Source organism: Lutra lutra, chromosome 8, assembly GCF_902655055.1.
Source record: "Lutra lutra chromosome 8, mLutLut1.2, whole genome shotgun sequence".
In the NCBI taxonomy this organism is placed as follows: domain Eukaryota; kingdom Metazoa; phylum Chordata; class Mammalia; order Carnivora; family Mustelidae; genus Lutra; species Lutra lutra.
In genome coordinates this window covers 91925261-91952616 of record NC_062285.1, presented here as the reverse complement: position 1 = coordinate 91952616, position 27356 = coordinate 91925261, and the positions used below count along the sequence as shown (strand labels likewise).

At 43.0% G+C, this 27356-nt stretch overlaps 1 protein-coding gene across 6 annotated transcripts in view; it reads left to right on the top strand.

Annotated features, from left to right (window-relative positions):
• The first annotated feature begins 4439 nt into the window (after positions 1 to 4439).
• The window catches only part of RIMKLB (ribosomal modification protein rimK like family member B), an 81093-nt gene continuing 58176 nt past the window's right edge, over positions 4440 to 27356 (top strand). For 2 of the 6 annotated variants that reach the window (XM_047741360.1, XM_047741361.1), the window contains exon 1: positions 13621 to 13924. The gene's annotated coding sequence lies outside the window, so the exon portion shown is untranslated. Of the gene's footprint in view, positions 4508 to 13496; positions 13590 to 13620; positions 13925 to 14357; positions 14457 to 21222; positions 21421 to 27356 lie in introns of those variants that run through there. The other 4 variants (XM_047741364.1, XM_047741363.1, XM_047741366.1 and 1 more) reach the window with 4 other exon arrangements.

Below are 27356 nucleotides of genomic sequence, written 5' to 3'. Positions count from 1 at the left end.
CATTTAGTTGATTTGGCCGTTTGTGACTGGCTGTCCTTAGCGTTAAATTTTGTAACCTTGAGATATTTATAGGCTGATTTTGGTTTCTTACGTAGAGCCTCAGTTTAATGGTCCCCTTGTTTATTAGTTAATTTAACATATTTCATGTAGATTTAGGAAGGGCTCTGTGGAAGAATTGAGAAAATCAGGGGTTATCAAACTTCAGTGTGTCAAAATTATCCAGTGCATGTCAAAAAACTCTTGAGCTCTTTTGGCGATTTCATATGTTTGTGTTGAGGGTAGGAATCTACACTTTGCAACCACTTCCTCGTGGTCTTGCTAAATGCCTGCTTTCTTACTTTGTTCCAGTATTTCTCAGACCTGACCTGAGCTTGTGTCGAGATCCTCTGAGGATATGATTGGTAGATAAGATAAGCCAAATGAATTTGAATTTCAGATAAACAGCAAATAAATATTTAATATATCTCAAATACTGGCGTATTTGCAACAAATATCATGTTTTAACTGATATTTAAGTGTACCTTCTCTCCAACCATCGTTAAATACTTTCACATTGGTTGTTTGAATCTTTGGTCAGATATATGTGATGGGTGTCTTTTAAGGGAATTTCAAAATATATAATCTCATCAGTAGTCTTTATCACTGATTTTTTTTTTTTAATTTAAAGAGAGGGAGAGCGGGGGAGGGGTAAGGGGAGAGACGGAATCTTGAGCCAAAATCAAGAGTCAAATGCTTAACCAGCTAAGCCACCCCAGCGCCCCTCACCAATGTCTTTTTAACTTTCTAATCTCTTCTACTTCTAGGGTTACCACAGTAACTTACTGGGTAACAAAAAGTTTGAGAAGCTATTTTAACTAATCTGTCATAATTCTATCTCGGTTCTTTGTTCTCCTTTTACTTTCACACCAGCTCCATTTTCTCTCTCTTCCTCGGCTCTCCCCTCTGTGCTTCTTAAGTCTGGGTTTTTTGTTTTTTTTGTTTTTTTGTTTTTTTTTTGCTTTTATTCCAGTTGTCCTTGAAATTTCTACCAGGGCTTTCTCTTTTCCACTTCTTTCCCTCTTTTCTGTTTTCTTTCTTTTTCTTTCCTCCCTGCTTTCTCCATGTAGAAATGAGGCTTCGCTAGAATAAGTTAGGTCACTAGGACTCAGCCTACAGTGTTGTGTTCCAGAAGAAGATTCTGTTCCGACAGCCCCTTTGGTGAAGCAAGTTCTCGGTCAGGAGAAAATTGAGCTTCAAGAAACAATTCCTTTGCCCGAGGACCTGTTGGGAGGGTGATGGATAGCACTGCAGTCACGACTTCCAGAACTGCAGGAAAAGGAGGGGAGCCTCTGCCAGGCAGCAGGGGGGAGGTGGCTGGGAGAAAGAGCCAGTGAGGAAGAGCTTAGAAGAGGGGAGGAGAATGTACTGGCGGCGCCTGCTGCCTGCAAAGACCTTTCTGCAGATACTGTGTCTTTGTGAGCTGACTGCAGAGGCTGTGTGCATGCAGAATGTATGTGAATGCGTGTGTTGCTGATTTCAGATCATGGGTCTGTGTGAACTGCTGAGTGCAAGAAACGGGAATGTATTGTTGAAAGGATTTTGCAGTCAGAGTGCTTGTTTGTGGTTGTGTGGTATGTGTGACGGACTTTTTGCCAAATGCACTGTTCTGATTCCAGTTCTGAAAGTTTAGTGGAAGTCTAGCCGACTAAGCCAAGACACAACAAAGTCCGAAGGAAATATGGGGGCAACATGAGCTGGAAATAAAGAGACCTGTTTCAACAAGAGAAAAAAAAGATTTGAAAAAGAGGGAATGAGAAAATAGAAGATCAAACAATAAACATTCCCTCCATAGGAACTTGAGAAGAGGAGGGAGAGAAAAGTAGCATTCTTCCTGATAATAGGCATTATATTTCCCTAGTTCTTCCTGCACCTTGGTGAGATGGTTCCTAGTTTTTCTTATTTCTCTCGAGACAGGGTCTATGTAAACATGAATATTACAGGTATATTTTGGTTACTCCGGGGGTTGTTTTAAAACTTAACAGTTATCCAAACAGGAGCATTAATGGTTTTTAAAAAGAAAAAAGAGGGTTCATGTTGTTGTTGCTATTAAATAGGAAAGCAGATGGACATTATGGAATGTCATTCAGTTTTGATCAGAGACTTAATTGGGGGGTGCCTGAGTGGCTCAGTCCTTAAGGGTCCGCTTTCAGCTCAGGTCATGATCCCAGAGTCCTGGGACCCAGTCTGCATCAGGCTCCCTGCTCAATGGGAAGCCTGCTTCTCCCTCTCCCACTCCCCCTGCTTGTGTTCCCTCTCTTGCTATGTCTCTCTCTGCCAAATAATAAATAAAATCTTTAAAAAAGATAAAAGAGAGAGAGATTTAATTGAATAGGATTAGAGAATTACCTTTGTGGTGATTAAAATAATACAACGTGCATGACATTTCAAAAGCAGGGGTTGTGGGGGGACGCCTGGGTGGCTCAGTGGGTTAAGCCGCTGCCTTTGGCTCAGGTCATGATCCCAGGGTCCTGGGATCGAGTCCCACATCGGGCTCCTTGCTCAGCAGGGAGCCTGCCTCTCTCTCCGCCTCTGCCTGCCTCTCTGCCTGCTTGTGTGCTTTCTCTCTCTCTCTTTCTGACAAATAAATAAATAAAATCTTAAAAAAAAAAAAAAGCAGGGGTTGTGGGAACATGCCCTATCTCCACACTCCAAAGATAGTTATTGTTATTAATACTACAATTATTGTCAAAATTTAACAGGGACTAATGAAATATTTAACTTTGGCAAAAGAACTTGTAGATCTAAACAGATCAACACGGAGGCAGCATCACTTTGAACTTGGATGCAGGCTGGGAAGGGGAAGTTCCAGTTGGGAGCTTTATTGTTTTGCTTTATTGCCGAAACACTAAATACATTTTTTTAGTTTCAAATCGTAATCATTACAATGTCTTTCTCAGTTCTTTATTCACGTCATTTTTTAAGGTTAGAAATTATTATAATTACATTTCCAATGCTACTTTTGCCCCATTAATTAATAAGTCTTTTGTTTCATTCAGCCATCTTTTCCTCCTTCCCTTCCTACTGGTTTTTTTTTTTTTTTTTTAAATCTGCCTCTCTCCTTTGTTATTTCCTCCTCTCAATCATGGTTCCCTGGATTTGATTAAAACTCTCTTTCACTTCTTTCCTCACCTGTCTCTCCTTTATCAAACTAATTATTTTTCAGGCTTGTCTTTCTCCTTGTTCCTTTCTCTGCTGTCTTTGTCTCCAGCAGAGGGGGTCTGGTGGTGATAGGAGGCAGGGATGAGGCCTGGGCAAAGGCAGGCTGGGAGGGGGAGGAGGAAATGGTGCGTCTGCTGTTTTCTGCCATCGGCCTACGAAAGGCTGAAAGGCCAATTTAAGCTCGGCTCTGCAAAATTCCTCACCAGCCCGCTTAACAGCTCTCCCTCTCAAAGAGTCTCGCTACTTTTCCACCTTAAATTTTACCTCCCCTTCTCCTACCACATTTCTCAGATGACATCAGCTGTGACTGCCAGGGACACTGGCCTACTTTTGCCCTCTGTTAGGCACCAAACCCTGGTTTCTCTGCTAACCTCCGAGTTTCTGGTTTAACTACTTTTTGCCCTAGTGTGTCATTTGGTCCCTTTTTAAACCTCAGCACATTTCCTGGTCCCTTGTAAGGCAGTAGTTTATTTTTTAATCCTTCACCATTGAGAAAAAGCGTAATGATAAAGCTTTCATGACTTCAGCAAATTCATTTATGACTTAAATGGATTAGTACTTTTTTTTTTTTTTTTAAGATTTATTTGACAGAGAAAAACACAGCTAGAGAGGGAACACAAGCAGGGAGAGTGAGAGAGGGAGAAGCAGGCTTCCCTCTGAGCAGGGAGCCTGATATAGGGCTTGATCCCAGGAATCAGGACCTGAGCCAGAGGCAGACACTTAAGGACTAAATCACCCAGGCAATAACAGGTATTAAGTAATTTTTGTTCAGTCTTTATAGGTATGCTTGGCTAATGGACTCTTAGATCCTTTGTGACAAATTCTGATACATGTCTTTGCAAACATTCTCTATATGATACTGGAGACATAAGCCAAAACCGCAGGCATTGATACCTGAATAAAACTTTATATATACTTGTACCACCCTTAGCCACCGGGGATATGTTCTAAGACCCCCAGTGGGGCCCTGAAACCACAGATAGTATCGAGGCTTATGTTTTTTCCTATACATGCACACCCGTGATAAAGTTTAATTTATAAATTGTGTATAGTATGAGATTAGCGATAAAATAATAAAAGAGAACAATTAAAATAATTTACTGTAAAAAAGTTACATGAATGTGGTTTCAAATATCTTGTGCCAAACTCCCCTTCTTGTGATGCTGTGAGATGACACAATGCCTGTGTGATGAGATGAAGTGAGATGAATGACATGTGACATTGGGTTAAGCTGCTGTTGAGGAGGATCATCTGCTTCCTGACCTTGGTTGACTGTGGGTAACTGAAACGACAGAATGCAAAACCACGGGTAAGGAGGGCTGCTGTACTAAGAAGTGGGGGACTGCAGAGAAAACCAGTTTTATAGTCTTTGGAGGGATTAGAAGAAATGGTTAAGAGTATGTAGTTTGATGCTTGGACTCTAGCTATGGTTATGTCACTTAAAGCTGTGTGAGTTTGGAAAAGTTATTTGGCCTCTCTGTGCCTCAGTTTGCTCACTTGTAAAAGAAAACACTGAAATCCAGTAGGGTTCTTACAATGTTATTACAAGGTTTAAAAGCTCTAAAAGCTTCCTTAAAAGCTCTGAGCATGTTCCATAATCTTCAGACATTTTAGGTTTATGAGTCTGGGTACAGATGACTATAAACTATACATGTTTCAAGTATTTTTCTGGTAGTTTTCTCATTCCTATGTTTTCATTCGTTTCTTTACTAAGCAAGTCACTATTATAGATCCTCTGTTTTAGTCTAGGTTGTCTATTCTGGTTGCCCAGAAAAGTTCTGGGAAAGAAGCAAGAAGGATTAGAGAACCTGTGTATTAGAGACTTGTCTGGTAATTCCATTGTGTCACCCAACATGGATTTCTTTTTTTCTTTCTCTCTTCATTGTCTCTTTTGACTTTATATTGTGCTGTTAGGATAAAATTCCAGTTGCAAAGCATTGAGAGAGAGAAGAAAAATCAAAGAGTTTGGGAATTCAGGTGGAGTTGATGGAAGTAAGGCTAATTAAAAGCAAGGAAGAGTTAGAACTAACTCAGGGGCACCTGGGTGGCTCAGTTGGTTAAGAGGCCACCTTCAGCTCTGGTTGTGATCTCAGGGTTCTAGGATCGAGTCCCACATCAGGCTCCCTGCTCAGCGGGGAGCCTGCTTCTCCCTCTTCTACTCCCCCTGCTTGTGCGCCTTCTGTCAAATAAATGAATCTTAACAATAATAATATGATAATAACTCAAAAATAAAAAGAATAAAAGTTAAAAAATAATTAACTCAATGATCAATCTGGGGTTTGAAAGCCAAGAAAACAGAAGTGATCTAAGAACAAAATGAAAGGGGCACCTGGGTGATTCAGTTGGTTAGGCATCTGTTTGGCTCAGGTTCTGATCTTAGGGTCATGGGATTAAACCCTACCTGCATAGGGGCTCCGTGCCCAGCAGGGGGCAGTGTGAGTGTCTGCTTGGGATTCTCTCTGTCCCTCTCCTCTGCCCTTCTTCCCTCTCTGAATAAATCTGATTATAAAATAAAATGAATCTGGACAGAATAGATACTGCTATTTCTTCTTATTTAAATTCAGTTAACATAAAGTAGTATTGGTTTCAGAGGTAGAGGTCAGGGATTCATCTGTCTTATATAATACCCATTGCTCATTACATCACCTGTCCTCCTTAATGTCTACCCAGTTACGCCATCCCCCCACCCCTAAATTGCTCTGTTTCTTTGCACTGAGGAGAACAAATGAATTTATACTCATGAATAGGGCTTCACAGTCTAACTTTTTTAGTGTGCAGAAGACAGCAAAGCTGACCGGGACAGTCATGGTGGTGCTAGATCATTAGAATGCTTCTAGAATTCTTTTTTTTTTTTTTTTTAAGATTTTATTTATTTATTTGACAGAGAGAGAGATCACAAGCAGGCGGAGAGGCAGGCAGAGAGAGGGGAGGAAGCAGGCTCCCCGCAGAGCAGAGAGCCCGATGCGGGGCTCGATCCCAGGACCCTGAGATCATGACCTGAGCCGAAGGCAGCAGCTTAACCACTGAGCCACCCAGGCGCCCCTGCTTCTAGAATTCTTATTCAATATGTAAATGTTAATGATTTGTGGCACTGATAGTGAGATAAATTGTGAAAGGTCCGCACAGCCCTTGTGTGGTTTAAATAACAGTCTTTCAGGAGGCGCCTGGGTGGCTCAGTGGGTTAAAGCCTCTGCCTTCAGCTTGGGTCATGATCCCAGGAGGGTCCTGGGATGGAACCCTGCATCGGGCTCTCTGCTCAGCGGGGAGCCTGCTTCCTCCTCTCTCTCTGCCTGCTTCTATGCCTACTTGTGATCTCTGCCTGTCAAATAAATAAAATCTTTAAAACAAAAAAAACCAAAAACAGTCTTTCAGGATGCCTGGGTGGCTCAGTCAGTTAAGCTGCTGCCAGCTCAGGTCATGATCCCAGAGTCCTGGAATTGAGTCCCCCGTTGGGCTCCATGCTCAGCGGCGAGCCTGCTTCTCTCTCTGCCTCTGCCTGCCACTCTGCCTGCTTGTGCTCTCTCTCTCTGTCAAATAAATAAAATATTTTAAAATATACATTTTAGGGGCACCTGGGTGGCTCAGTGGGTTAAGCCTCTGCCTTCGGCTCAGGTCATGATCTCAGGGTCCTGGGATCGAGCCCAACATGGGCGTCTGCTCAGCAGGGAGCCTGCTTCTACCTCTCTCTCTGCCTGCCTCTCTTGCCTACTTGTGATCTCTTTCTCTGTCAAATAAATAAATAAAATCTTTTTTTAAAAATTCTATTTATTTGGGGCACCTGGGTGGCTCAGTGTTTAAGGGTCTGCCTTTGGCTTGGGTCATGATCCCAGGGGTCCTGGGACTGAGCCCACATCGGGTGCCCTGCTTGGTGGGAAGCCTGCTTTCCCCTGTCCCACTCCTCCTGCTTTTGTTCCCTCTGTCTCTCTCTCTCTCTCTCTCTCTCTCTGTCAAATAAATAAATAAATAAATAAATAAATAATCTTGTTTTAAAAAAGAAGTTACTTATTTGAGAGAGAGAGAGCGAGAACAAGCAGGGGAGGTGCAGAGGAAGAAGCAAGAGTCCCCGACGAGCCGAGAGCCCCACCTGGGACTTGATCCCAGGGCTCCGGAATGATGACCAGAGCTGAAGGCAGACATTCCACCTAATGAGCCACATAGGTGCCCCAAATAAAACCTTTAAAAAAAATTGGGCGCCTGGGTGGCTCAGTGGGTTAAAGCCTCTGCCTTCGGCTCAGGTCATGGTCCCAGCGTCCTGGGATCGAGCCCCACATCGGGCTCTCTGCTCAGCAGGGAACCTGCCTCCTCCTCTCTCTCTCTGCCTGCCTCTCTGCCTACTTGTGATCTCTATCTGTCAAATAAATAAATAAAATCTTTAAAAAAAAATAATCATCATCAGTATTTCTGTGGTTGAAGTGTCTACTAATTCATTTAGGTTTCTGTTATTCTTCCCAGATTGATAAACTTTTTAAAAAAAATTTTTTAGATTAAAAAATTATTGGGGCTCCTGGGTGGCTCAGTGGGTTAAAGCCTCTGCCTTCAGCTCAGGTTGTGATCTCAGGGTCCTAGGATCGAGCCCTACATCGGGCTCTTTGCTCAGCGGGGAACCTGCTTCTCGATCTCTTTCTGCCTATCTCGCGCTCTCTCTCTGCCTGCCTCTCTCTCTGCCTGCCTCTCTACCTACTTGTGATCTTTCTCTGTTAAATAAATAAATACATAAATCTTTAAAAATTATTTAAATTCAATGTAGTTAACATATCTGTATTAGTTTCAAAGGTAGAATTTAGTGATTCATCAGTTGCATATAACACCCAGTACTCATTACATCATGTTCCTTCCTTAATGCCTACTACCCAGTTACCACATCCCCCTACGCATGGACTACCCCGAACATGGGGCTTAAACTCAATCCCAAGATCGAGTCGCATGTTCTACCAAATGAGACAGCCAGGTGCTCCCGGATTGATATACTTTTAAGATACTCCAGTGAAGAGGGAACAAGAGACTAGGAAATTACCACCAATGATTTAATCTCCTTGCCTCACTTTTCTCTGTCAGAGGGGACTCACAATCTAAGCTTAACCTTACCAAGTTGTCTGAGGCTAAAATGAGTTAATAAATGTTGATGGCTTTACATAACATTTTACAAATGGTTATTTCTCTCTTTAAGACATTAATCTCAAACTTCCATGTGTCTAAGAATTACTTAGGATGCGAATTAAAAATGCAGTCATGGCTGATTCTGTAAGTGTTGAGTTTGTCTCAAAATGGAGATACACAGGGCACCTGGGTAGCTCAGTTGGTTAAGCGACTGCTTAAGTGACTACCTTGGGCTCCGGTGGCGACCCTGGAGTCAGGAACCAAGTCCCGAATCTGGTCTGCTTCTCCCTCTGACTGTCTCTACTCTCTTTCTCTCAAGTAAATAAAATCTTTTTTTTTTTTAAAGGTTTTATTTATTTGACAGAGATCACAAGTAGTTAGAGAGGCAGGCAGAGAGAGAGGGAGAGGGAAGCAGGCTCCCTGCTGAGCTGAGAGCCCGATGTGGGACTCAATCCCAGGACCCTGAGATCACGACCTGAGCCGAAGGCAGTGGCTTAACCCACCGAGCCGCCCAGGCGCCCCTAAATAAAATCTTTAAAAAAAAATGTGGATACACAGGCTGAGTCAAAAGGTCAGAGGTGAGGGCCAAGGAATCTGCATTTTAAACAAGCATTCCAGGTTATTCCTGTGTAATAGAGAAAAAGAAATATTCCTAACAACCAGATACAATTAAAAAAGGAGAGAGAAACCTACATTACTCTTTTAAGTCTTATCTTTCTTTACACCCTTTTCTTCTGATTTAGCAAACCTACGGTGTTCACTGCCTCCCCCGCCCCCATCCTCCTTTGTGTCTGGCATTGGCATTTTCTTAGCATAGTTAGATGCTCAGTTTAATGTGTAGAAATGGAGTGGCGGAAAAGGAGGAGGGATGTGGGTGGGGAAAGGCTAGATCAGTATTTAGCTATGCTAACTGTGAAGACTGTTGTTGTCGGGCTGGTTCTAGCCGGCTGGTTCAGGGAGAGGAAGCAGTGGGGAGAGCTGGATCAACGCAGCTGCAGCCACCATTCCTTATTTGTGACTGTAGGTTCTGATGTGACACCCACTTTTCTCCACCAATAAGAATTTTACAGTAATCACTTAGCTAACGGCCTAAAGAACACTATTTGAGGTACTGAATACGATCCTGGATTCATTCCTGTTTACAATTCTCCTTTTTACTACTTTGAGGACTTTAATTTTGGTTAAATCCCAGCTTGTTTCCTTGTCTAAAGCCGGGAGGGAAAGATTGGCACCAGATGGTGTCTATGGGGGTACTTGAAGAGTTTTGTTTGATGTGCATTTTAGATATTAATATATGAGTTATGTTTTTCTGCCTGATGTAGAGATACACCAGTGCAACACAAGTCTGATCAGAGACATGGAGTTGGTTGGACCTGGACAACTTTGTTAGGGGAGATTTTTTAGCTTTCATGAACTCGTTGAATTTTCTTTTTCTTTTTTAAAAAGATTTATTTATTTACTTATTCGACAGTGAGAGAGGGAACACAAGGAGGGGGAGTGGGAGAGGGAGAAGCAGGCTTCCTCCTGAGCAGGGAGCCCAATGTGGGGCTTGATCCCAGAACACTGAGATCATGACCTGAGCAGAAAGATGCTTAAGGACTGAGTCACCCAGGCACCCACTCATTGAATTTTATGAGGTGTTTTAGAAGTGTTTCTTGGGGCACCAGGGTGGCTTAGTTCAGCATCTACCTTCTGCTAAGGTCATGATCTCAGGGTCCGGGAATCAATCCCCAAGGTGGGCTTCCTGATCAGCGGGAGCCTGCTTCTTCTTCAGCTCCCCACTTGTGCTCTTTCTCTTGCACTCTCTCTCAAATAGTCTTTATCTGCTTATTTTAAAAGGTTTTATTTTTTCGAGACAGAGTGGGCACATGGAGGAAGAGGGAGAATCAGACTTCCTGACAAGCAGGGAGCCCAGTACGAACTCCATCCCAGGACTGAAATCATGACCTGAGCTGAAAGCAGCCACTTAGCTGACTGAGCCACCCAAGTTCCCCTAAGATTTTATTTTTAACCTCTACACTCAATGTGGGTCTCAAACTCAAAACCCCAAGATCAAGAATCATGTGTTCTACCAACTGAGCCAGCCATCCGCTCCAATAGCTAATATTTTGGGGGCACTTACTATGTACTGCGTTATGTTTGAGTTACTTCATCTTTATTTTGTTGATGAGATAGCTGAGGCTCATAGAGTTGAAACATCAATCACATGCCACTAATAAAGCTGGGATTTCAAGTCAAATTTATCTGACTCTAGAGATGCTAGGCTAGTTATGTTCTTCTCAAGGGATTGAACTGGCTGAAGAATATTAATTTAATGGTTAAAAATGATTGGTTAAAAACCAAGACAAGCTACTTAAAATACTTTTTAAAGGAAGCTCTACCCCATCATGGGGCTCAAACTCAGAACCCCCAGATCAAGAGTTACATGCTCTACCCACTGAGCCAGCCAGGTGCCCCAGAAGTACTTTTGAGCATACATTGCTACCCAAAGGAGATGTGAGTCCATACCTGTCTTAAACATATCAACCATAAAAGTACAAAGATTACGACTGAGTCTAGGAAACCAAGCTTTTCTGGACCTTCCTTTTCATTATGGAAATACCAAAAATAATTGCTTTTCCCTCATTACTTCATACAAAAATATAAAGTATGAATTTGATTATCATTAATGTAAATATATAATAACAGTTGGTTTAAAATGAGCCATATCCTTGGCTTTTTTTCAGGGCATCTGGGTGGCTCAGTAGGTTAGGTGTCAGACTCTTGATTTTGTCTGGGGTCATGATCTCAGGGTCATGAGATTGAGCTCACACTGCTCTCTGTAGGGGAGTGGGCTTGAGGATTCTCTCTCTCCCGGTCCCTCTGCCCCCCCCCAGTGCCTGTGCACACACACTCTAAAATAGACAAAATCTTAAGAAAACAGAAAACTCATTCTGTTTTTTGTTACTTTCTGACTACTTTTAGTGGAGAGCAATGTTATATACATTATTAATTTCTTTGGATGTATCTGGCATCTAATGACAGTACGTTTATAGATAGCATTTTTTTAAAGGCAGATGGCCAGTGAATTAATAGTCTAATACTTTGTACCCACAGTTTCACCCTTCCTTTTCTGGGTGATGCATGGTTACCCAGAATTGGGTTTCTTAACACTAAGAGTAATGGACAGGCTAGGTATTACTGATAATCTCCTGGGCCAGTCACGCATCCTTTTCCCTGTGTCAATTTCTCACTTTATCTTTTGCCAGATTCTCATTGTGTTAATATCTCTGTGATGGAAGTTTCCTTGATCACAAAATGCTTCTCTTTTGTCTTCAGGTTGAATATACTTTGTTTCAGGAGATGAATATCAGGGTGGAAATAAATAGAAACATTTTAGCTCTGTAAACTTTTCTTCCTTTCTTCTGAAGGTAGTGTGTCCTGTTGCACATTTGTTCCTCTAAATGTGTCCTTTGTGAAAACTGTTCACTATCCTAGGTTCACTATCAGTGGCAAAACATAACAGCAGTAATCACTTACAGTAGCACTCAATTTGTGCCAGGCCTTAAGTCTTACACACTTATTAGCTCCTTTACTCCTTATACTAACTCAATGAAGTAACTACTTTTATGGTTTCTATAAAATATTTTTTAAAGATTTTATTTGAGAGAGAGAGAGAGAGAGAGAGAGAGAGAGAGAGAGAGCATGAGAGGAGAGATGGTCAGAGGGAGAAGCAGACTCCCCGTGGAGTTGGGAGTCCGAGGTGGGACTCGATCCTGGGACTCCCAGTTCATGACCTGAATTGAAGACAGTTGCTTAACCAACTGAGCCACCCAGGCGCCCTCTATAAAATATTTTTATAGATAACTTGTGTAATCAGGTAGAGTAAGATACAGAGAAGTCAGGGTACTTTAGAAGATCACTTAAATCTAATCCAGTCCAGAAATTACCACCCTGGGTTATGTTGTATCTCTTAAAGGACTAAGTACTGAGTGAAGTCAGCAAAAAAAAGCAGACCATAAAGATTGGGAATGGAGTGCGGGGAAGAATTTGTTGGCTGAGGCTATTCAGAATGGAATGTGACTTGGAAGAATGCAAACTGGTTAGGACATTATGGTATTTCATATCTGGGATCTTGGTGGTAATAAATGAGTAAGGTTATTTAGAAATGCATTTGCCATGTAAAGTCCCACAGTCATCTGTTGCCTTTGTTTTCATTCTTCATGATTTAGAAAAATTAACAGTAGTATCATAGCTGAACATACATTCTTAGCTTCCTTTGGACTACAATTTTTATAGACATCTTGAGGATTTTCAAAATGCTCCTAAATATACTTCATTCTCACAGGAACCTTGAAATATACTTCTAGCTTTTCATAACAAAGGCTCGGAGGAAGTTAAGGGAACTGATTTGCGGGGCGGGGGGGGGGGGGGTTATACTGGTTTCCAAGTGCAAAGCTGGCTGTACCACACTACCCCGTCTAGATCTTTAAACCTGCTTAAAGTCCTGAGAATATATGGTGTATTGTAGTTTAAAAATTTGCCTCATAATGTACAGAGGCAAGGTCTTTATTCCGTACACGGATAAGGACCTTATAGGTATTGATCTTTGTTCCCAGTCTTTGCCTCTGGGAGGGGGGAGACCACCGCTTGAGGGGACTCTAGGCGGGGGCACCGGAAAGGCTGCGCGGGTGGTGGGCTGGGCTGAGCTGGGCTGGGCGTGGACACGCAGACAGCACACTGTCCCCAAGAGGCTTGGTGGGCTGGCGTCAGGGTTCGCAGTGTGGATGAATGGGGCCCTAGGAGGGACTGTGAGGGTGGGGAGGGTGTACAACGGAAGGAATCAATCTCGCGGTTTCGAGTTGGGAACAAACCTCGCCCCCCCACCCGTTTTCCTTCCTTAGTGAGGACGGTTTGGGGGCGGGTGGGGAAAGCGCGTCCTCGAAGCGCTCTCGCGCCCCCATTTCCCTCCCAGCGCGCGCCCTCCATCGCCCCTTCACCACCCGAGAGGCCAGCGATGGCTGCGAGTGGGGACCCGGAGCCGGGAGGACGGGTCCCGACGCAGGTGTTGGATCCGCTAGGCTCGGCTCGTCTGGGGTCCGCGTGCTGGCTCCGCCCCTTGCCCCGCCGGCCACCGCCCCCCGGCCCCTGCCCTCCGCGCCACCGCGCCTGGAGGGCGGGGCCGGGGCGCGCGAGGGTCCTCTGCACGCGGGCGAGCGGCGCGCGGCGCCTCGGTCTGGGGGAGCGCGGGGCGGTCTCCGCTGGCGTCGCGCGCGCTGTGTGTGAGCGGGGTCGCGCGCGCGCGCGCACTACAGGCGAGTGAGGGAGTGAGGGAGCGAGGGGGCGAGGGAGCGAGGGGCGGCCGGGTGTGAGTGTGTGTGGGGGTGGAGGCGAGTGTGTGTGGGAGTGGGGGGTGAGGGAGAGCCACACCGACCGCGAGGCTGTGAGAAAGTGGGCGAGTGTGCGAGGGCGCCCGGCCTGGCTGCGGGAGCCGCGGTGGTGGAAGAGAAAGGAGGCGGCTCCCGGCATCCCGACCCCCTCCCCCTCCTCTCGTTCTCGGACCTCCAGCCCGCCAGGCAGCCCGCGGTTCCGTCGGAAGCCACAGCCCGGCTCCGCTGGCAGAGAGCGAGGGAGGAGCCGCCCGAGCCAGGTGAGCGGTGCGATCGCTTCTCTCCCCCCGTGTAGTGGCGTGAGGCGGAGGCGCGCCCGCCCCCGCCTCCCGCGCCCCTCCCCCCAGTGGGCGACTGCGGCCGGAGGGACTCGACGACGAGCCAGGGCTCGGCCGGGGCGGGGAGCGGGACCGGGGCGTGCCAGGCGCGGGAGATTGTGAAGGCCGGGGGTCGCTCGCCGCAGGAGGCGGGGGGAGCCCGGGCCGGTCGTCGTGCTGGGAGGGGGCTGAGGGGAGCCGTGTGCGTGTGACGGGAGAACTGTAGTTGGAGAGAGGCAGCGGCCTCGGGCGTGAAGTGTGCTTCCCCGCTTGTTGAGGGGGTGTGGTAACCCTGGGAATGCTTGGTGGAGTAAAACACGTTGTGCCAACCTGTCCTCGAGAGTGTGGTAATCTCTCCTGCCGCTGCTTCCATCAGACATTCCTGTGGTGTGACCGAGGGAGGAGGGTGTGTTCGTCCTGCACTTGAGCATGGTTTGGATTCCCTGTTCTCCTGAGGCATCAGATTGTAGAAAGTGTGAGAGTCATTCTTTCTCTTTTGACAGACCTCTGAATAAGAGTGGGGTGACAAATAATTTGACCTGGTTTTTTTTCCCCTTAAGCATCTGAACATGGTGCAAAGCTTGCCTCCCCAGCCCCTCCCTTTAAAAACCTCGGAATGGTTGGAGATAATAACTTCAGATTTGCCTTATTAATGTATCCTTATCTCTGGTTGCAGATTTGTAATCCCGGTATTTTATCCCATTTGTGGGTATGAATAGAGATGGGGCGTTAATTGTATTCAATGAGTGGGTTATTATGCTAACCGTGTTGAATTTAACTTCGATGTAAATTCTTTCAGCGTGCTGTTATTTTCCCATTAATTACATAAATTGTTCTCACATCTTTGGGGAGTTGGGTTAAATTCTAAATCTGTATGGAAAGTACATGGGGCAGCCTAATATGGAAAATACTCCTTTTTTGTGGGCGCGATGTTTATTGTATTTAACGAAGTTTGTAATTATTAACTGTAACCATTAGAAGTTAAATGCTGTGTAGATCTCATTTCTTTCACAGCATTGGGTAAAGATCTTATTTTTTGTTTCTTAAAAAATTCATTGTCAAAATACTTTAAGATATGCATTTGGGGGGCACCTGGGTGGCTCAGTGGGTTAAGCTTCTGCCTTCTGCTCGGGTCATGATCCCAGGGTCCTGGGATCGAGCCCCATATCAGGCTCTCTGCTCCGCAGAGAGCCTGCTTCCTCCTCTCTCTCTCTGCCTGCCTCTCTGCCTACTTGTGATCTCTGTCTGTCAAATAAATAAATAAAATCTTTAAAAAAAAAATAAGATACGCATTTGGAATAAAACACACTGAAATTCCAGTCACGGAGGTTGAGCATTTATTTTCTAACTTTTAGAGTGACAGCCTCTAATTTTAAAAATTAACAATCATAAATTTCCTTTCTAATACTTACTGGATATTTGGTTAGTGTGTCATAGGGGAGAAGGCCTATTTTGTTTAGAGGTAATCTTTTGTTTATTACTTTCTATCTTGGTTAGTGCAGTTAATTTCCTTCTTTGCTATAATCAGTTGTCAGTTTGGCAAGATGGCTGTTGCTGTTTCTATCTTTCTCTCCTTTTTTTTCTCTTACCCCCACCAGGTGCTGGAGCACTATCTGTCAGGGAGGGGGCACTCTATGATTTTGAGAACAGAGAGTCCAGAAGGGGAAAGCAAATCCAGTCACATAGAATCCTCCACTCAGTGAAGATCCTTTTTTTCTATTTCCACCTATGCCCCTGCAGGGGGTAAGGAATTGTATGTATCTAACCTTTAGACTTGGGGCTACCAGCTAACATTCCACTTACCGTAGTTTCTGGCGGATATCTTCACTCCCCCCCCCCCCCCCCCCCCGCCGCCCCATTTTCTTAGATTCCATATTGAATACAAAAGCGTCTGAGGGTGAGGGGAGAGTGACAGCATATTTCCCTTTTTTTCTTTTCCTTCTCATTCAGTCCCCTTTTCCTCTCCAGAGGGAAATTACTAGCAGTGTTTTATAAATCGTCTACCCCTTCTTAGCCATGTTATGAAGAAACACTAAAGAGAACATTGTTTTTTTACCTGAGACCAATGAATGCCAACCAAGCTTCAGGCATTAGTGTGTTGGGGCACAGCATGAAACATGGTTTTTTAAAAAAAACTCTCCCAATTCTTGCTTTTCTCAGTCTGTGTAAGTCTCTAGACTGATTTCTCAGCTTCTCCCTTCCCTATGAACTGAAAGACAGATGAACACTGGAATGGGTTGAGGGGGAGGGGAGAGAACAGAGCCAGCTCCACAGTTGGAGAAGTAGCTTTTGTCATCTTCCTCTGGGAAGCAGGCATAGAGTCCTAAACTAAGTGAAAGGGTGGGGGAAGAACTTCTGTACCCAGGAACAACATGTGAAGAGCGAGAGAAAACTAAACATAAAGCAAAGGAAGGAGTTTGTTGCTTACTACTGTCAGCTGGTCTGGGGGTGTATTTTAGTGATAAGGATTTGTAGAGAGAGTTTATGACAGGTTAGTTTACAAGGAGTATTAAAAAGAGCAAGTGGGGTTAAGTCATAAGCTTATGGGAAAAGAGCCTTGAGAAATTATAATCTAATTTTTTTTTCTTTTTTTTAAAGATTCTATTCATTTCATCTGACAGACAGAGATCACAAGTAGGCAGAGAGGCAGGCAGAGAGAGAGAGGAGGAAGCAGGCTCCCTGCCGAGCAGAGAGCCCCATGCGGGGCTCGATCCCAGGACCCTGGGATCATGACCTGAGCCGAAAGCAGAGGCTTTAACCCACTGAGCCACCCAGGCGCCCCTATAATCTAATTTTTTAAAAAATCTGGGAGGAGATTGTGATAGGGATATTTAGTTAACTGTACTGTGGAATGTGCAGTTTCAAGAGAGGTTGAATAGGAGAGATTAGGTACAGATGATGAGGAAATTGTCTTTCATTACTTGGGAATTTTCCTGCTTGTCATATTAAGGATAGTTAAATAATACTACCTCAAAATACCTGTACATAATGTATTTTAGATTCATGTACCATATGTATCTTTGTACATACTAGGTTTGCAGAAAAGAACAGAGTTTCTGTCTTCATGATAACTCATGCTATGGTATTTTTTTTTAATGTTTTCTTTTCCAATGTTTTTTTTCCTTTCAAAATTGGCTTAGAGGACAAAAGCCACAGAGCTAGCCAGCTTTACTCCCTTAGAGTCTGGTCTGCATGGAACCCATCTGCTTATATCTTTTTTATTCCTTTTACTAAAATTACAGGTTTTTTTTTTTTCTCCTCTGACTTTAATTGTTAACAAAGCTAATTATTTAAGGATGAGTTGTATAATGGCAGTGGAAAGTAGGATTAGGTTTGCGTTGTTTTTTATGAGAAACTGAAAAGATAAATTAGGAATTTTTAATTTTTTTTTTTTATAAAGATTTTTTTTTTTTTTTTAATTTATTTGACAGATCACAAGTAGGCAGAGAGGCAGGCAGAGAGAGACAGGAGGAGGAGGCAGGCTCCCTGCTGAGCAGAGAGCCCGATGCGGGACTCGATCCCAGGACCCTGAGATCATGACCTGAGCCGAAGGCAGAGGCTTTAACCACTGAGCCACCCAGGCGCCCCAAGGAATTTTTAATTTTTTTTTAAGATTTTATTTATTTGACAGAGATCACAAGTAGGCAGAGAGGCAGGCGGGGCGGCGGGGGGAGTAGGCTCGCTGCCCAGCAGAGAGCCCAATGAGGGGCTAGATCCCAGGACCCTGGGATCATGACCTGAGCCGAAGACAGAGGCTTTAACCTACTGAGCCACCCAGGCGCCCCATAAATTATGAATTTATTTATTTATTTGTGAGAGAGAATTTATTTATTTGTGAGAGAGAAAGGGGGTAAGCAGAGGGAGAAACTCTTTAGGCAGGCTCCCTGCTGAGGGCAGAGCCCAACATGGAGCTTTATCCCAAGGCCCATGAGATCATGACCTGAGCTGAAACCAAGAGTCACCAACAGAGCCATCCAGGCATCCTGATAAATTGTGAATTTTTGACAGCTGTGTTTAGATCTAATGGGTATATTTACTTGGTATTAAATATTGAAATAGCTTTTTTTTTGGGGGGGGGGATACTGCCTTACAATTAAATAAACAAACTCCTTTAAAATAATTCCTAACCCCTAAGCCTTAACATTTGTCCGTCATACATAAGGTTCTGTTACCTGCTGGGGATAATACAGAATAAAACGGAATCTGTCTTCATGGAGCTCACAATGTAATTTCATTGATCCTTGTTCTTTTCATCTGGCAGTCTGTTCTCCCAGCAGTGTTTGGAGGCGTTTACTAGATTCTCGTAAAATGTGTACCAATTTGTCAATAATTTTTATTACCTTTCTTTCAAAAGTGGCAGTACATCACCCAAGTTGTTAAAGATTCAAAAGTGGCAGTACATCACCAACTTGTGAAAAATTCTACAAATTGTTGAATCACTGTATTGTACACCTGAAACTAATAAAATATTTATGTGAACTAACAGTAATTAAAATAAAACCTTTAAAAAAAAATTCCAAATCTACCCCTTAATGTTTTTACTCTATTCAGCTCCTTACCACCACCACCCCCCACTTGTTTTAACCCTTTCTGATACTAGCTCTTGGCTTCATGTTCTTAGGCATATAGAAATATGGTCTCCAAAAATAGAACATGGATTTGCTATATTAGATCACACCAGTTCTTTCTTACTGCTCCACTGTCCCACATTTGGCAGCATTTCAGACTTTGATAGTTTGTCGGAAAACTACATCTTGGAAATTCATGCAGATTTGTCTAAATAGGAGGCTTCAAATATTTCCTGAGTTGTTATTTGCTGAGCTTATTCCTTTGACATATAGTTAGCCATATCTATAAAGCCTTTGTTCAGTTTCACTATATTAATAGTTTCCTAACTCATTTTTTCAGTGTATTGTCCAGCAAGAAAATTTGGAAGACCCAACATTTTTAACATGTTAAGCATGATAAACCTTTTTTTTTTTTTTTAAAGATTTTGGGTTTTTTAAGTAGTCTGTATTCCCAATTTGGGGTTCTTAACTCACAGCCCTGAGATCAGGAGTTGCATGCTCCACTGACTGAGCCCGCCAGGCACCCCTAAACATGATGAACTCTGAGGGAGCCATCTGTGCACTGCATCTCGGGAAGATTTTGTAGATTTTGTACGATGTTCCAGAGAGATATAGGTTGATTTAACATTCCTGTGTTAAGTGAAATCATCAGAAAAAATTTTTTTAAGAGTTTATTTATTTATTTATTTGACAGACAGATTACAAGTAGGCAGAGAGGCAGGCAGAGAGCGGTGGGGGGAAGCAGGCTCCCCACTGAGCAGAGAGCTCAACATGGGGCTGGATCCCAGGACCCTGGGATCATGACCTGAGCTGAAGGCAGAGGCTTTAACCCACTGAGCCACCCAGGTGCCTCGAAATCATTAGAAATTTTATTTAAATTCCATCCACAGAAAGCTTTTTTTATTCCAGAGGACACTTTTTTAAAGGAAGATTTTAAGTAATCTTTACACTGAACGTGGGGCTCGACCCCACAATCCAGAGATGAAGAGTGGCATGCTCCACCACCTGAGCTGGCCAGGTACCCCATGCAGAGAAAACTATTTTAAAAAGTTTAATTAGTTTTGTATATCACAGACTGCTTTGAGAAATTTAGTAATAAAGCTACAGGTAAATTAAGTAAAGGTGACATTTTTCTGATCCCTTAGGTGAATATGTGTAAAAATTTGCATGTTAATTTGCTTATGACATTTTTTTCTTCTCTAGTTTTCTTTTTATTGTGGTTAAATACACAGCACAAAATTTACCATCTTAGTCATGTTTTAAGAACGCACATTAGTGGTATTAACTATATTCACATTCTTGTGCAACTGTTCACCATATTCATTTCTAGAACTCTTCATACAAATAGTCTTGATTCCCCCAACATCCCAATCCCTGGCAACCATCATTTTATTTTCTGTGAATTTGGCAGTTATATACTAGTGCATAACGTCCTCCAGGTTCATCCATGTGGTAGCATGCATTGGAATTTAATTCTTTTTTAAGACGTTTACATATAGTTCTGTATTACTCATTCATCTTTCGATGAACACTTTGGTTGCTTCCACCTTTTAGTTATTGTAATGCTGTTGTGAACATGTGTGTACAGATACCTCTTTGAAAACCCTGCTTTCATTTCTCTTGGTTATATACCAAAAGTAGAATTACTGGATCATATGGTAGTTCTATTTTTTAATTTTTTGAGGAACTGTCATACTGTTTTTCATGGCTGTCATACCATTTTACATTCCGACTGACAGTTTGCAAGGCTTCCAGTTTCTCCACATGCTCCCCAACATTTGTTTTCTGTTTTTTGATAGTAGCCATCCAGTGTGTGTGATTTTACTTACACAGTTTTGATTTGCATTTTCCTAATGATTATTGATGTTGAGCATCCTTTTTTGTGGACATTTTAATATCAGATAGTTTTTAACTCTGTGAGGACTAGGATTATGTCTGTTTCGTTTACCAGAATATTTTTAGAGTACGTAGTAGGCAATCAAATATTAATTGAATGCATTATTTAATCAAATACTTTATTTAGTACTTAGATTCTTGGTTGATCTGAGATTACAACTAATTTTTGACCTTGAACAATTTGCCTTCTTTGGAGGGAGGGATACTTCTCCAGGGATGTTGTGAAAATAAATGTAAAAGTGAAATGGATCAAATGTAAGATGATCTTGTTAGTGTAAAAAAATCCCTCTTACAAAAAGTATTGCTACATGCTGACATATGCAGACTTTGATGTTAAGGGAATAATTTCCTAAAACTTTTGAGCAAGGTATGACAGACAGTACTTAAAATAAAAAGTTCTGTGGCCTGTAATAAAGAATTCCCAAATATCACTGACATAAGCAAAAGAGGTAGTAGGTAGTCCAAGGTCATGGCACCACACAGCTGTCAGGGATTCAAGTTTTAATAGGTAGCTGTGCTTTTCCTAGGGTTCACTCCTGTCCTTAAGAGTCTGGGTGGTTGTTAGAGCTAATAGAGGGAGAGGAGAGAAAGAAAGGAAGAAAGAAAGGGAGAAAGAGAGAGAAATATAAGTTAAGTTTAAGGAATTGGATAGTATGATTGTGGCAGGTCTGAAATTCATGGGGCAAGCCAGTAGGTTGGAAATTCAGGGAGGGACTTTGTTATATTACAGTCTTAATGCATAGTTACTTCTTTGTGGAACTTGTTTTTGCTCTTTAGACCTTCAACTGGTTGGATGAGACCCACCTACAACATAGAGGGAATCTTCATTCAGTGTCAACTTATTATAGACTTTAATCATATTTACAAAAGACCTTAATAGCAACATATAGACTAGCGCAAACAGTTGGGGCACTATTGTCTAGCCACGCTGACACAGTTGAACTAACACAATGAAAAATCCAGGTGTTGAAGCAGGTATGTGAATAAAAATCAACTTTTTACTTGCTCAGCTGAGGGAATAGTTGATGGCATTTAGTTAGGAATGTACACTAGGCAGATTGAAATAGGATCTCTCAAATTCAATTGGAAACTGGTTGGAAAAAGATTTAGTAGGTCAATGATATATTCAAATTTCAATAATAATAGTTGAAACCAGGTGAGGATGACAGTTACAGAGAAAGGAGAGAAGGGTTCAGGAAGGAAGCCCTAGGGATTATGTATAGAAAAAGAACTGTCAGGAGAGAAGGTTCACGTAAAAGAAGACTGAAGGAGTGCCTAAACTCAATATATGCAAATTTATTATTTTTCTCTAGAAGCCTGATAACTCTTATATTCCCCATCCAAGACAGAAATGATGTCATCAGAAGCACATCTATAGTAATTGCCAAATGGAGTAAATTCTTATTTGTACATTAGTATGTATATTTTCCTTATCTAACCTTTTTTTCATTCTCAGTCTTTTGATTCTGAGTTTATATGCTATGTATTATCTGGAATAAATAATGTTCCTAGGAGTAAGAGGTGCCTCAGTATCTTCATGGTAGATTATAATTGTGCTTTTTTCGTAGCAGAATAAGTACCATTGGGAAGGGGGTCTCATGAGAAAAATGAAAGAAGCACTTTATTTATGATTCCCATTTAATTAGCCCTGCCTAGACTATTGACAGATCACAGTGACTTTTATTTGCATGTGTATCCAGAAGTTGCATGGGAGAACTATGTCTAATATAAATGTAAATTTTCTTTGTCAAATGTCTCTTTGTTAAAAAAAGAAAAACTGATTTAGCAGTTTATCAGTAGCATTTATTTGGTATCTGATATTTGTGCATTGTTTTCCTTAATATTGTGGGGGGGGAGGAACCATTTTACTTTTACAAGGGACTCTTTACTGTCTTTTTTTTTTTTTTTTAAAGATTCACCTATCCACTTGACAGAGAGAGAGAGAGAGATCACAAGTAGGCAGAGTCAGGGGGAAGCAGGCTCCCTGCTGAGCAGAGAGCCCGATGTGGGGCTCGATCCCAGAACCCTGAGATCATGACCTGAGCCGAAGGCAGCGGCTTAATCCACTGAGCCACCCAGGCGCCCCTTTACTGTCTTTTAAAATACTGAATATAATCTGAGGTTTTTTATTTTTGAGACTCAGGACTATCATTTTATTGGTGTACTTTTGGTTTCCTGGACTGTAGATTTACCATTACGCTTTTGACTTCTTAGCAGTTTTTTTTTTTTTTCCCGGATGTTCATTAATGGGATAAATAAAAAAGTAGATATGTTGGAGGAGACGCTGGCCTCCACCTGGCCTGCAGGAAGGTGGCCTCCCAGACCAGGAGGGCCGTGGGAGTGGGTTGGAGGGGGGAATACAGAGCCTCTGCCTTTGTGGTTATAGAGTCTTTTCCTCTTGTTTTCCTGGCTATTCTTAGATGTGAATCCCAGTAGAGCAGCCTGATAAGGACAAGGCCACCCTGGGTACCTTTCCAAACAGGAGTGGACCATTGGTTGGAGGAGAGAGTTGTGCTCTTTATTTCTCTGGCAATAAACTGGTCTTTGGAGATCACTGTAAAATTATAATGGATAAAAATTGGGGGTGCCTGGGTGGCTCATTCAGTTAAGCTACTGCCTTTGGCTCAGGTCATGATCCCAGGGTCCTGGGATCCAGCCCCGCTTGGGGCTCCCTGCTTAGCAGGAAACCTGCTTCTCCCTCTCCCATTCCCCCTGTTTGTGTTCCTTCTGTTGCTTTTTCTCTCTCTCTGTCAAATAAATAAATAAAAATCTTGAAAAAAAAAAACAAAACCCGGGCGCCTGGGTGGCTCAGTGGGTTAAGCCGCTGCCTTCGGCTCAGGTCATGATCTCAGGGTCCTGGGATCGAGTCCCGCATCGGGCTCACTGCTCAGCAGGAAGCCTGTTTCCCTTCCTCTCTCTCTGCCTGCCTCTCTGCCTACTTGTGATCTCTCTCTGTCAAAAAAAAAAAAAAAAAAAAAAAAGTTAAAAAAAAAAACCCAAAACCATTTCCTTTAAAAAAAAAAAATTGGACAGGTGTCACTTGAAGACACCAGTACAAATGAAACCGTAAATAATAAGCTGGAGGTTGTTAAGCTGACTTGCTTTTTTCAAGCTGGGGACATCATCTCCTTGATGGACGTTGGAATACAGTGTGGCATACCTCTGATTCTTCACATGAAAAGCAAGACATAACATAAGAATCTTTTGAAGCTGATAAAGAAAAGTATTCCATATGAACAAAGATAATCTCGGTGCAGGGCAAGGTCATGATCCCCAGATGCTGCTATATTGACTGCCACTAGGTGGATTCGAGGAACCACAGTCATTGGCATTGATGTTGGACCTCTTCAAGACAGTGTCTACATATTTCATAAAGTCTTCTGCAGAGCATTTCTCCAGTTCCAGATCTGGGGATGCAGGTATCCCCTATGAAAGCCTTGCAGAGATCAGGCTGCTCCATTGGGAGAAATTAAAGGAGGGGCACCTGGGTGGTTCAGTCAGTCAAACATCTGCGTTTTGATAAGTTCGTGATCTCTGGGTCCTGGGATTGAGTCCTATATCAGGCGCTCTGCTCAGTGGGGAGTCTTCTTCTCCATCTCCCTTTGCCCCTCCCTGCTGCTCATGCTCTATGCTCTCTCACTCTCTCTAATAAATGTTTTTTTTTTTTTTTTTAAAGATTTTATTTATTTATTTGACAGAGAGATCACAAGTAGGTAGAGAGGCAGGCAGAGAGAGAGGGGGAAGCAGGCTCCCTGCTGGGCAGAGAGCCCGATGCGGGGCTCGATCCCAGGACCCTGGGATCATGACCTGAGCCGAAGGCAGAGGCTTTAACCCACTGAGCCACCCAGGCGCCCCTCTAATAAATGTTTTTTTAAAAAAATGAAAAGAAATAGGGAGGCTAACCTGAACTTGCAGTTAGTTGATGGTGCCGTACCAGTGTGGAAACACCTGAAGATTATGCATGGTTATAAGAGCTGCAGGCATGAAGCCAGACATGATGCTCATGTGCATCATCTGTTGGGAGTTGCTGCACAACGACATGAGATTGCAGCCTAGTGTTTTTGTTGTCCAATTATAGAATCATTGAACATAACTTGTTGTGTTAATATTGTGGCCTGGGCATTTTCCATGAGTTGACATACCAGTATTGGCCAGCATTTCTACTTCCCAGTTGCCAGTGGCTTTAATATCCTATCCTGAGGGGCAGCTGGGTGGCTCAGTGGGTTAAGGCCTCTGCCTTCGACTCGGGTTATGATCCCAGGGTCCTGGGATCGAGCCCCGCATTGGGCTCTCTGCTCAGCGGGGAGCCTTATTCCTCCTCTCTCTCTGCCTGTCTCTCTGCCTCTCTCTGATCTCTTGTGATCTCTGTCAGGTGAATAAGTGAGATCTTTAAAAAAAAAAAAAAAAAAAAAATCCTATCCTGAGTTCTGTTGGGGGCCACAACTGCTTTACTCATTCAATACAATTTCATGCAGTGAAATTCAGTCATATCAGTGAACAGATGATGTTCAAGACCTAAGTGTCAGGGAAGGCACCAAGATGGCTTTGGAGTATTAGAAGTCCTTGACAGGGTGGTCCAAAAACTACTTGGTCCAAATATCTTAAGGTCATTTTATAATGCCTCTCTCAAGGGAAACTGGGGAGGCATTAGGTACTCTGGTGCGACTTTTTTTTTTTTTAAGATTTTATTTATTTATTTGACAGAAATCACAAGTAGGCAGAGAGGCAGGCAGAGAGAGAGGAGGAAGCAGGCTCCCTGCTGAGCAGAAAGCCCGATACAGGGCTCGAACCCAGGACCTGGGATCATGACCTGAGCCGAAGGCAGCAGCTTAACCCACTGAGCCACCCAGGCGCCCCTGGTGCGACTTTTCTTATGTGGAGCTTTTCCTTTGAGACTTTTCAGTGACCACATCTTCAATTCATATCTAGACTAAGGCTCAAGAGGGCATGTTCTTTTTTTAAGAGGTCATGTTTTTGTCCACAGCTGTGGAACAATAACACAAGGGGCCAGAAGCCTCTGGGCACCAGTCATCCCCTTTGCTGATTTCTTGGGTCTTGGCCTGATGCATTGCCACATTTGAGAGCTCTCCCCTTGCTTTTCCACAGCTATAAGTCACACTCTTACGTGTATTTCCCATGTTATTTTATTCGTTCCCTGCTTTCCTGTGATTGATGCCTTGAGACCCTGGGTTGTGGGGCAGGTGTGTGAGTGTGGCAGGCATGGCAGGCTAAGGTTTGGGGTTGGGGCTGTGTGTGTATGTGTGGTGGTGCATCTGGCTCATGATGTTCTCGTCTTACGGTGTATACATCTATGGAGCAGGCCCTTCTGACTGAGACCCTGGAGAGTGTGTGAATGGTGCATGAGGAAATCACTTTCAGTCGTGGTGCTGGAAGCCATCCGTATGGTCATTCCTTTCTCTAGTTCTTACCCTCATTCTTTTTTCTGTGTTAGGTTTGCCATGTCATCTGGGGTGATATTAGGAATTTTTTTAAAATAGGCTCCATGCCCCAGTGAGGCTAGAACTCAGGATCCTGATACCAAGAGTTACATGCTGTACTTCTGAGCCAGCCAGGGCCTCAGGAATTTTATTTTTGTAAAGTTTTGTTTGTTTGCCCGTTTGTTTGAAACCACCTGTTAACATTTGTTAGTAAAACGTGAAACTTTTTGCTTCTTTAGGGAAATTTTCAACTGTTGTCTTACTCGTGATACAAGCTTTTGCTCATGATGCAGATTCTGAGAAGCAGCACTCTGTGGAAGAAAGTCCTTTTTTGTATTCTAGTAAACAATCTGTTGAAAAAAGTTCTATTTAAAGGAAGCATAAAAACCTTGAGTAAGAGTATGCTATCCCCTAACTGAAATAAATTTTAGTGAATGGACCCCAGCATTTATTGTTTTTTTAAAATTGTTTTCCATATTCTTGAACTATTTATTTATTTATTTTTAAGATTTTATTTATTTATTTGACAGAGAGAGAGACAGCGAGAGAGGGAACACAGCAGGGAGAGTGGGAGAAAGAGAACAGACTTTCTGCAGAGCAGGGAACCTGACGCAGGGCTGGGTCCCAGAACCCTGGGATCATGACCCAAGCAGAAGGCAAATGCTTAACGACTGAGCCACCCAGGCACCCCTTGAACTATTTATTTTGATTAAAGTTGCTATATAAATGATTTCAGTGTTGATACTTCTCTAGTAACACAGGTGTTACTATCTCATTATTTAAAACATTCCTATAGGGGCACCTGGGTGGCTCAGTGGGTTAAACCTCTGCCTTCAGCTCAGGTCATGATCTCAGGGTCCTGGGATCAAGCCCCACATCAGGCTCTCTGCTCAGTGGGGAGCCTGTTTCCCCCCACCCCCCGCCTGCCTCTCTGTCTACTTGTGACCTCTCTGTCTCTCTCTGTTAAATAAATCAATAAAATATTAAAAAAAAAATTCCTATAGGGGCGCCTGGGTGGCTCAGTGGGTTAAAGCCTCTGCCTTCAGCTCAGGTCATGATCCCAGGCTCTTGGGATCGAGCCCCAAGTCGGGCTCTCTGCTCAGCGGGGAGCCTGCTTCCTCCTCTCTCTCTGCCTGCCTCTCAGCCTACTTGTGATCTCTGTCTGTCAAATAAATGAATAAAATCTTTAAAAAAAAAACACACAAAAAACATTCCTATAAATATGTTTGTAACAAAATATACAAATATGACAAAATAAGGGGAGAAAATTGAATAAAAAGACTACAGATATATGAATATATATAGAGTCAGTTGTGATGGGAAGGATCAGGATATACTGGTGATTAGTCTCATCTATTTTATATCAAGGGATTTGCGTTTTAGGGGAAGGAGTAAATCAGTCAAAAGTAGATGGTGATATTAAAGTACATTCCTAAGTAATATATAATATAGGGAATGACATTGAACATAATG